Below are 12020 nucleotides of genomic sequence, written 5' to 3' on the forward strand. Positions count from 1 at the left end.
ACCATTGCCTCAAATAAGTGCTTATTTTTACAACAAATGCATTTGTCCACAGGAAACTACTGACTAATGCTGAATTAACTTCTATAGCTTTTTGTTGGATCAATGATAACTTGGATGTTGAACAAATGGGGGGCAAATTTGTTGAATCCCAGAAATTAAGGGAAAAGAGATTAATTATGTCATTAAATGATGCTCAACCTGAAAAAGATATGATGAAAGAGAATGAGATTTAAGTGAGATAGAGTGCATCCTTCTAGATATTGCTAGTATGTTGCTCCAAGCAAGTTCTCTAGATTGTTTTCTTCACTTCGTACTTTGTAGAAATTTCCTAAGTTTTAAGACCTATTTGTAGGCTGTTGGTGAACTAGTGATTAGCTGTCACTTCAATTATTTCCTATATTTAGGACCCTCTTAAATTTTAGGGAATTTTCTAAACTCGAGTTTTTCTAGTTTTAGACTCCAAATAGACCAGTGATTAGTCAGCAAGGACATTTTGAATGAATAGGGATGAGTGTGCTTCATTTCAAGAAAGATTTACCTTTTCTAGTGTGCCCCACCTAGAGAGAGAAACATGGATCTACTCAATATCTTCCCATGCACATCACCAGAAATTTAGTATGTCTCTATCCTATGTCGTGCACCCTCCTTAGAAGAGACAGTGGGTTAGTTAGGAGAGTTAAGAGTGCGTCTTTCGCATCTTCTTCTTTGTTGATGTGTCTATATCCTCCATGTGCATGATTGTGAGAAAAATTGGGAGGGTTAGAGGGTGAGTTAACAGAAGAGAACAAAAGAAAGGAAAGTGCCCACCTACCTAGACAACTTCTCTCTTGTATTTGACAATTTTGTAATCATTCTTTTCAGAATTAATCAAATGTTGTTGCTGAAGATTTTTGTTAGCTGGTTTGTAATTTCTGCAAGTAGATTTCTCAAATCTACCACACAATACTTGGTGGACTCGTCCCAAATTAGGATATGCAATGGTTCTTTTCCAAATACATCATCCTATCATTTCAGTTTCTTCTTTTTCGAATCAAATGCTTCCTTTAAACTATATTAATATATAATGTTTACATGCGTTTTATATAGATAAAGTGGGCCACAATCATAGCCTCACCCCAATGACATATCAAAAACTAGAAGTGCCATATGGGCATATAAAAGAAACAGTCCAAGCCTAAAAAAGCTAAAAAAAATCATAATCATATGGCCAGTGGCTAGAAAGAAGCATGCTAAAAACAAATATAGTGCCCAAGTGGCCACAGTAAATACAAACATAAATTTAGGTAGCAACAGTCAATCCAAAATCAAATGGCGATTCACGATCATCAAACTTTGGGCCCTGTTAGAGCAAAATCCAGCGCCGACAGCCACGCCTCCCTAGGTGACCTCGACAATGTGCAACAAATTGGTGTGTTGCCACTGTCAGCTCAGCTACTACTCCCCTCTCTTAGTGAAGGACACAATCCAACACAAGGGAAGATGTGATATTCCTAATTGGAATTTAACAGCTAATACCAAGCAATGGACTAAGAACAATAAATAAACTAAAACTCATACACAACCATTAAAACACCAAAATGTCCAACAACACAATCAGAGCCATTTTATTAATTTTATGATAAAAGAGTGCATAAAATGAGCTGAAATTTTGGAACCTGAGCTTGCTATGCAACTGAGCAGAACTCAGGAAAATGGATTGGACCCAAGTGGTCAAAATGGTCTTGGAGTGATATGCGCACTATCCAGAAATAATTTCTTGCTGACTGCTGGCTGGAATGCTAATCTTAGGGTTGAATAATCCTTGGAATGCTCTGAAAATTTAGCTCTGAACTCCTCTCCCAAAACCCAGAAAAAACCAGAAATGGTTTGAGCTGAATCCAATGATGAAAGCCTCAAAAATGATTCAAATGGCTCTCTAGTTGGCTATACGCCCTACTGGGTTTCTTCCATATATATCACTCAGAAAATTCTGAAAAATTAACCCTGGCCTCTACACACCAATCCAACAAAACCCAAAAAGGGTTTGGCCCAATTCCAACTGACCCTGATGACCCCAAAAAGTGCGAATAGCTCTACTTGTAGACTCTACACACTGCTGAAAATGCTTTGCTCAAATCTGCTCCAAACAGCTGCTGAATAGCCACCCAAACTCCACACAAATTCTCCTCTAAAAATAGGTTTTTTCTCCAATTCCAATCTCTCCCAAAATTTGTTGCTCCTCTCTCCCGTGCAAGCTTCAACCAATGAGCTTTGTGCACAACCAAAAATAGATAAACTCGGTCCAAATATGTCCTCAAACTATGCTCTACAAAATGCCACCAAACCCCAGCTCCAATGAGGGAAAATCTCTCTGAAAAATCCCGAATCCTCTAGCCCACTATCGTTGCTACAAATAATGCTCAATGAAATCCTTCTGCACCCAGGACATGTGCATAGTTGTAAAAACTCCAGCAACGAAGCTCAAGGGAAGCCCTAAATTGGACTCCCAAATTACCTCACTAGGAAGACACTCGAAGTTCTCCGAAATGAGGGTGGAATTCTGCTTGGAATTCTTGGTGCCAAACAACACTCTAGCCCTTGTGCTGAATAGATCAAAGAGAAGATGAAATATGAAATGTAATAGCCAAAAGATAATCCACAAAGTCAGTCCATCCTCCTTTTATAATTTCTCCTCATGCCTTTAGTTACATTTTCTGCCATTTAATAAAATAATAATTTTCCATTATTCTCCAATAAAATAATAATAGTCACCATAGTTTTATAAACCGGAACCAGTGACTGTGAAAATTCCTAAGCTGGAATCCCTAGTGCAACACACTGATGTTACTTCTCCTACTTGTTTAAATCATGCAAGTTATTTATTGTGTTCTACGGTAAATATCGAAGCAAATACATCGGCAACCTTCACTTAATAACATATATGCAAAAACAAAATACTGAGCAAAAAAGAAAAGTACAACACATAGGACATCGTTATTTTTAAACAAATAGTCCCCGGAAAAACCCAATGCGGGAAAACCGGTGCAACAACTCTGAGGGTTTATTATTATGCAGGAGAAAATTCTGAGTACAATTCTAGGATGCTCAACTAGCAATCCGATACAGAGAGAATACTGAACAAAAGACTGGTGAAATGATCTCACCCTGTCACTGGAGAATCAGTGACTAATCCTGTTGCTCTAGAGGCTCTGCGTCACCCTCTATGTGGCCTTTGCACAAAATTGCATCACCCTGGGCAATTTTTGCATCACCCCCCTGGGTATTATGCTTCCTCTCCTCTAGATCCTCTGTTGGTTGAGAAATCGACTTTTTTCCTCCCAGACTCACACCCTGGCTTCCGGCAATTGAATTTCGACTTTCCTCAGCAGGAACTCGACTTCCCCTCAAGGATTGCACTGCTTCTACATCAGCACTGCGTATGCCAGCGTCAGCCTTCCTCTGGACGTCTTTCTGTTCTCCCTCTGCTTCGTACTCTCCAAAAATTCCTTCTCCCAGATTCTCACTGCCCCTCTGCTACAAGATCTCCTCAATCGATTTTCCTCCTGAGAAATTCTCACTTCAGAAAATCGATTTTTTCAATCTCTCAGTGTGTTTTCCAAATGATCCTCAAGCCCCTACTTATATCTTCCTGTTGGAAAACCAACGGCCTAGATTAAATCATAATCAAAGGCTCATATCGTTTTGGCTTGATCTGTGGCTTTTTCTAAAAGTTTCACCCCTGATTAGATTAATACCCATTAATATTTTAATTTTCCTAAGTTTTGACTTAGGAACCCAATTAAAAATATTAATTATTTTAATAAAATCACTTTTGGGTGGAATTTCCCAAACACTTTCTAGGTTCTTTGGAATACCTGTACCTAAGCCTCCATGCAAAATTTGAGGCTTAGAGCACATCTAATGCTACCCCAAATCAACACTCCTTCTTAGTGAGGAATGTGCTCTAGCAATACACTGCCTCTCTACATACTTCTATGACTCTGAAGCATCGTCTTTGCGTTGTTGATGTTTGATGTACTGTCCACCAACCACTGGGTTGTTGCTGCTACTATATTGCTGCCTTTGACACTGCCACTGTCAATGCTACATCTGTACTGCAGCTCCCTCTCCTACGCTACATTCGCTATGCTGCTAGCACTACCACTGCTAACACTGCATCTGTAGTGCAACTCATTTGCTGAGAAACAACTGAAAACACCCAAAACTGGACAAGTATCTAGTGGATACTCCTCGGTGCTGAAATCCTGACTGCTGCTAGTCCCATGCTGCCTTTGAAGCCACTGCGCTGCTGAAGCTCTGCACTGTGCCTCCTCGCACTGTTGCCTCTCTGCTCTGTGCTGCTCAGTCTCTAGCTCTCCTAGCCACTGCATCTGTCGAATCAACACTCCATGGCACCAACTGAAACTCCACCATCCCGCTACTCCTGATCATGGGCTCCTGTAGCAAGGTGATGATCCAAGAGGTGGGCTCCTCAAGGATCCTGCCCATCTGCAGTCCTCCCGACTACAGCTCTATATCAACCCACCTCCCTCTTGGAGGTATCTCAGTTGTCATGGTGAACTCCTCGTCAATCTTTGCAGCTGCAACCTTGGGATCATGCTTCTCATCCTTGTCCTTTTTCTTCAAAGGACACTAGGATGCATAGTGGTCCATCTCGCCACATCTGAAGAACTTCACCTTGGAGACGTCCTTCTTTCGTCTCTGTTGCCCTTGTTGTCTCTTGGATGCAAGGACTGCATTATCCTCCTCCTCTACTTTGGGCTTCGACCCACTGCTGTTTTTGCTCCCGTCAAGTTTCACCTTGAGCAAATCTCTCCTCAACTCTTCTTGTTTCAAATCTTCCCACATCTCGTCTCAATTTGGCAATGCTGCTCTGCCCAGGATACTCTGGACAAAGATTTGCCAATCATTCGAGATGGAATTTAGAGCCAATCTCACTAACTCCAAATCCTGAGGTGTATGTCCTGCAACTGACAACTCATCAGGGGTCTCCTTTAGTTTTGCAAGGAACAGATCCACTCGTTCTCCCTTCTGCATTTGAGCAGATCTCAACTTCTACTCTAAGTACATCTTCCGCTGCTCGAAAGATCCCTGATACAATGTGGCCAAGGCATCCCACATCTCCTTAGCGGTCCCTTTGCTTGCAATGTGGCACACCACGTGATCCTTGACTCCATCCAGGATCATCCTCTTTGCCTTAGCCATCTCAGCTTTGTACTTCTTCAGCGGATCTACATTCGCCGGGACAACTACCACATTATCAACATACATCTTGAGGGCATGCTCATCTAGAAGGAAGGTCATTCTAGCCTTCCAGATGGCATAGTTGGAAGCCCCATCTAACCTGTCCTGATCCCTCAGGCCACTGGTTGCCATCTCCACTGAAAACTGTCGAATAGCTCCCTCTTTCACCCTACTGCGTAGCTCCTAGGTTGACTTACGCACTCCTTGATGGAGCTGGTAAGTTGTTGCTCCTCTGCTGCTCAGCAATTGAGAAATGTTGATTTCCTCGGCAACAATGGGAGACCTTAGTAACACGAGTACCTGGGTTATCAGAATCTCGTCTAATTCAATCATACGTCTCGGGACTCAAAACCCATTTACAAGTAGAACTTGAGATGCATGACATTACATCAATAGAAGTAGCAAGACGAAAAGCAAAAACAGCTGAAAAGAAATTCGAACCAATATTTTGGTCAAAAGTGGAAAAAACATATTCAAGACGAAGAATACCCCAGTATGTGGACTCAAATAATACGAGATATGTTCCACCACATCGTCGTGAAGATGAAAAATCTAATGTGGAAATGCAAAGGATAAAAGAGGGTAAATGCAAATGTTGTGGTGAGAAGTGGGACCCCAAACATAGATGTGCTAAAGGAAAAGAACCAAAGAACCTATATAATTGTGAAGCAACCAATGATTCAAATAGTGAAGATTTTGACATAGAAGAAACAGAAGATGCCCTAGAATTCTCACCAGAATTAGATGACGGAAGTATTCCACAAGTGTCACTATTAGCTATGACAGGTATATCACAACCTCAGACCTTAAAGTTAAAAGGACACATAAAGAAGAACAATGTAGTGGTTCTCATCGACTCTGGTAGCACACACAATTTTTTAGATGCAACTGTGGCAAAGAGACTCAATATTTTTTCATTTCCCTTACCAAACATGAAAGTGATGGTAGCTAATGGTAAGAAGATTGAAAAGGTGGGGAAATGCCATAAGGTTAAATTGCATATTCAAGACTTTAATTTAGAGTCTTCGTTCTTCACGGTACCGTTAGGAGGAGTAGATGTAGTCTTAGGTATCCAATGGTTGTGAACTTTAGGTACTTATGCCACCAACCATCAAGTACAATTCATAAAATTCAAATGGGGGGGTTAAAAGTACAAAATAAACGGATTCCAAGCACCAGAAAATCAAGTTGTATCATCATCCCAAATGATGAAGATGATTCGAAAAGGAGCACCCGCTTATGTGGTACAATGTCACCAATTAGAAATGTTATCTGCAAATATGACTAGTGAAGAGTCACCAGAGATACAAGATCTAATTCGGAAGCATGAAAAAGTATTTCAAGACCTACCTATGAAGATGCTGCCTAATAGGGAAATTGAGCATACAATAGAAGTCAAGGCAGGGCTAAACCTCGTCAACATCAAGCCATACCAATATCCACATCACCAAAAAACGGAAATTGAGAGATTAATCCAAGACCTTTTAAAGTGTGGGACCTTGATCATCTTGGAATATCTAATCAAGTGGAAGGACTTACCCGAAGAAGACGCTTCTTGGGAGAATGAAGCACTTTGTCAACAACATCTGTCGTTATGTATGCTTTGAGGACAAAGCATTCTTTTGAGAGAAGGCAATGTTATGTAAAAAAATTAGTTAGTATTTAATTTTAGGATTAAATTAGACGAAAGGGCACGATCATAAGATCATGCCCTTTCCCCAAGGCGTGCCCATGGCGATATATAAGCCAGGAACCCCAATGTAAACAATATCATTTGTCAATTAATTATTAATAAACATTTATATATATATATATATATATATATATATATATATATATATATATATATTTCTGCGTTTCAGAAGTTTTTCACTTCACTCATCCTCTGTAATGTCCCTTTTGAAATTAAATTGTTACAGGTTTTTGTATTCTACAATTTTGACAATTTTGGAGGCCTTGGGACCCATGTGATTTTTGGAAAAGACTCAAGAAGGAAAAAGGGGCCACAATGTGTTGTTGGCATAGCGTGGGGCCACCCACATGAGGAAATATGCACCACCTTAGAGGGAAGTTCGAATGACTAAGGAGGAAAAGTTGAATTGCTAGTTGGAGGGGGCCCACATGGGAAAAGAGGCCCACGAATTATAAATAGAGGAGGCTTAGCCTCATTTGGTATCTGTTGACATATTGAACTCAAACTTAGTTGCTCGAGCTACTTAGTCGGTTTACTGTGTTGTTTAGCACACGAATGTCTCCGAGCGGAGATCTCAACCCTTGCTTTGGTGGACTTCGAGTGCCACCCTAGGAAGGCAATTCGTACTACCTTGGAGGAGAGTTGGTGGAGTTTCATAGTCATATCATTCAGCATTTGTCTCAGTCAGTGCGTGTTTTTAGAGGACATAGTAGGGGAACACGTAGGTGTTGCTTGTGGGTTCATTCAGACAACAACTGTCGGGGGGTTTGGGCATTGAAGCTATAGTGGAGGATCATCCTTTTGGGAGAGTTTTGGAGCAGGAGCTTTCTACATTGGAGCAGTTCGATTTACAGTCACCTGGGCCTATGCAGAGAGCCATCACTGAGCTCACGTGGGAGTTGGAGGAAGGAATTGTAGAGTTGGAGCTAGCCGGGAGAAGTAGGAGATCACTTGGAGGGCCATTTGAGGAGGATTGTTGGAGTTGGAAGAGCAGAGATTGACAGGATCAATCACAACAACAAAATTTGAAATTGGAGGGCCAAGCTGTGAAGGGTCAACTTTTGAAGGTTGGAACCAAGGGAAACCCTTTCTGGGTTTTTGGCAAGGATCACACTCCTAATTTTATAGAATTTTCTGGGCAGATCTAAGGGGTCAAACAGGGGTCCCAACTCAGCGAGCAACTGAAGGAACTAAGGGGAATTTGGGCCAAAATTTCGAGGTCAACATTTCGCCAATTCCTTTGTGGGTTATTCTGGGTATTTGGTTGAGAGGTCGAGGTTAATTTTCTATAATTTTCGGAGCACCAGAGGTGGGGTTTCCAGCAGCATCCTTGCAGCAAACAACACAGTTTCACAGGGGCAGCATAGTGCATCATTGCAGCAGTTATTGTGCCATCTAGGTGTGACATATTACCACCTGGGTTTGATCACACTTGGCATTGAGGCAAGCCCAAGTGCACCACTTCCACATTATTGTACCTTTATCCGAGATTATAAAAAAATGGCTCGGTTGTTGGATATTCCTAGACTTTTTATGGGTGTGCATTGAATGTTTCAATTTTATGGTGTTGTTTTTATTATTTGCTTTGCACAACACTATTTTGCCTAGTTTGGAACATTACAGTGGTATCAGAGCATGATCCTGGCCCAGCTGTGGAAAACTAGCCAGAAGATCATGGAAGCTTTGGCTATGAGTGCATAATGACGGGGGAAATCGGAGACAAACCCATGGCTCAAGGGAAACACAGTGCGCAAGAATTCTAGGGTAGAATTCATTGGGACAATGAGAGGTTGGCCCAGTTGAGGAGGGTAACAGACCAAACCCATCCTCACCCTTACAGAAGAGACATGAGAGGTGTGCAGGTAGTGGGGGTGCAACCATATACATCATGTGGGGAAAGTCGACCAAATCAAGGCACCAGATCTCCTGAAAGGGAGAAGGCAGGATAAAGACAGTTAGAGAGTGAGACCGGGGGACGCTTTTGCTGGTGGAGACCTGGCTTCAGATATCAAGAGCCGAAGGAGGAGGTTGAGCATGATGCTAAGAGCCCACAGGATGGTAAGGAGCACATTGATATACACGGTGGAGAAGATAGAGCCCACACACATAGAACCATCTGTTGAGGAGGAGCCACCTATGGACGAGATGCCAACAGTTGTTGAGGTATCCGGAGCTATGACAGAGTTTACAGGCAACATATTCCCACAATAGTTCCACTAGTTCCAAGCCGACCTTCTAGCATTAAAAAGGAAGGTCACATTAGTGCGTGGGACTAGTTTGCAGCAGAACGAGGAGCTGGAGGGCATGAGAACGATTTGTGTCGAGTCCACGGCCAAATTGACTCATGTTGGGGAGTAGGTGGATTCCCTACTGGTGCAGCTAGAGTGCATATTGGAGTGTGAAAGTAGCCCTCTTCGAGCATACATAGATGGGGCTGGCAGCACTATGAGGTTACCTCAATGTTGCACGAAGCGGGGACGAAACGCGGACGTTTTTTGGAAGCAGGGACGCGGAAGCGTCATTTTCCAAAAATCTAGGAAGCGAAGCATCTGCTATATATATATATATATATATATATTGCATTTATACTCAAAACAAACATCCCAAATACCAAATTAGTTGTAGAAGACATGAAAACATGCATATTTTTGCATAAATCAAGATAGATATAGCATCCATTGTACATTAATGATTAATTATTCGAGCATCAACCATTTAGATGCATCAACCATCTAGAATCTAGATTCTTCTCCTCTTGTCTAGCCTTTACCTCTACCTCAATTGTCTAGGGATATTAGTCAACATTGCCCAATTTTGATCAAACTACCTAATCCAAGACTTAAAATATGGTAGAAAAAACTTAACATGCTTGATCGATCATTTTGACTTGATTGAAAGGTAATTTTTTGCTAAGGGCGTGACAAAGGAGTTCAACAATTAACACCACCAACACTAGGGTACATATAGGGCTTGGTGCTCTTGATTAAATGCTAATCGCATACCTTCATACTTGATATAATCTAATGAAATGCCACAATCCCATTGATCCTGAATTCCTGAAAACTGTTAAGCCTGCTGAATTTTGAATAGGATATGAAATTCAATTTTCTCCATATGAAGTCCAATGACGCTGGAACCACTCTCAAACATCCTGAGTCATTTCATGGTAATGTTAAAAATTTAAGTAAAAGGATGAAAATGAAAAATAAAGGAGAAACATTACCATGAGGGATGAATGGGGGCTTTATTCCCTTCATTCCTCAACCCTAACCCAAGGGGGACCCACCCCCAACAAGCAAACTCACCAAAAAAAAAAAAAAAATAAGGCTGCGCAGCGCACCTTTCCGGAAGCGTGTACGGAACCGTACAATTCGCCATCCGAAGCGCCGTGCTTCGTACGACCGAAGCGCCGTACGAAATGCGCTTCGGAGATTCCAAAACACATTTCGGAATTTCGGAACCACACTTCCAGGGACGCTTCCTGGGCGCATCCGTACGGTACGCGCTTCGGGCATTAGATCCGGGGGGGGGGACGTTTCTTGCAACATTGGGTTACCTTGGCCCATTGGACAGAGAGAAACAAAGTTACCTAGTCATATTTTATGTATTGACCAGGATAGCGAGATGAGACGCCCTGAGTTGCATAGGGTGTAGCACTTGCATGCTGGGGTTGTTCCATGTGCGGAAGTTTGTGCATTCGATCCCTCTCTCGGGGTTGGGTGGCGAGAGATCCTGAGTTGGTACCCGGTGGAGTGGGCTATGGAGATGGTAGTGGACCCAGGTGGAGCTCATCGGGAGTTTCTAGGCACTAAGGATGTTGGAAGCCGTGACTGGCATTGGGATCCAAGAGGGACCACCTATTATTTCCCAGGTATACCGGTTGACTACGACCTAGAGGGTATATTTGACCTAGCAATCGAGCGTTCACCTCCACTAGGAGAGTTTCGGTCAGCACCAGTGGGCGACCAATTTCTGGGCAGACTCCTTGGGTTGTCTTGTTACGACAATTGTACACGGGGTCTCAGGATCATCAACATACTCTGGTAGGGGTTTGCCAGAGGAGGTGGCATTCGCAAGCCACCAGACAGTGCCTTGTATGGAGTTGGGGATTCTTTGCATTTGTGTGAGACACAGGGGAGCAGAGCAGTGGTGGCATCACTATTGACACTTGGGGAGATTCACTTGTTGGGTCCCTTAGGGAGGACTTGGAGGAGAGGTCCCCTCATCGGAGAGCATGGTGATGTGAAAAGGGAGGTGATGATTCGGGTTGGATGCGGGTCGACGCATATGGACACAGCTTTAGGCCATCTCATTTAGGGATGGGTAGGAGCATCTAGTGTGGAGCAGTGATCTGTAGATGGGCATGGAGACGCATGGGGGTGTGTTGTAGTATGTTGGATTGTGTTGTGGAGTGGGAGCGCCTGACATCACATTGAGTACATGTGGGGAGTGACAAGTATAGTGACACAGGCAGGACAGCGGACAGTACAGGGTGGCATAGCCGTAGCCGAGGGTATCCAACAGTGTACAGGGTAGGACGTGGTGTACAGTGGCATCTCCAGGAGTATTGGGATGATCAGTGGTATGCAGGGGTGTATAGTACTGCACAACAAGGTCTTGGAGTGTTGCCTCCAGGGAGAACCTTGGACAGAAACATCAGGCATACCTTTGGGCATAGTCCACCCAGGTTCGACGGGGACATAGATGAGCGATACTTGATGGTATCCACAGAGACTCACACGCTTGATCCTCTTCTACATCCCTCACGGGCGCAGTTGATTTTGCTATCGACTTTCTGCACTCTGGGCATGAGCAGCGAGGGACGAGGAGCTCACCCGAGATATTTGGCTGACACTCAGCGCACTAGGGGGGGGGACTTTTCAGTAGTGGCATTAGATTGGTGTTTCAATTGACAACCACAGGTTGGGGGATGAGGTGATCATCTGCAAGGGTGGCATATCATTCATCACCGAGCCTACGTCTAGGGAGCTAGCCCCGAGGGAGACATGTGTCACTTTTTTCTCAAGGCATGTCGGAACCAAGCATGAGAAGAGGATACCGGGTACGACTAAGGTAGTTTCCC

General features: G+C 43.1%; 1 protein-coding gene across 4 annotated transcripts in view; it reads right to left on the reverse strand.

Moving 5' to 3' along the window:
- MSH5 (MUTS-homolog 5) overlaps positions 1-12020 on the reverse strand; it is a 490172-nt gene that overhangs the window by 200067 nt on the left and 278085 nt on the right. The window lies entirely within an intron of this gene.

This window comes from Pinus tabuliformis, chromosome 7 (genome assembly GCF_031772625.1).
Source record: "Pinus tabuliformis cultivar Carrire ecotype Pingquan chromosome 7, CPIR1, whole genome shotgun sequence".
Lineage (NCBI taxonomy): Eukaryota > Viridiplantae > Streptophyta > Pinopsida > Pinales > Pinaceae > Pinus > Pinus tabuliformis.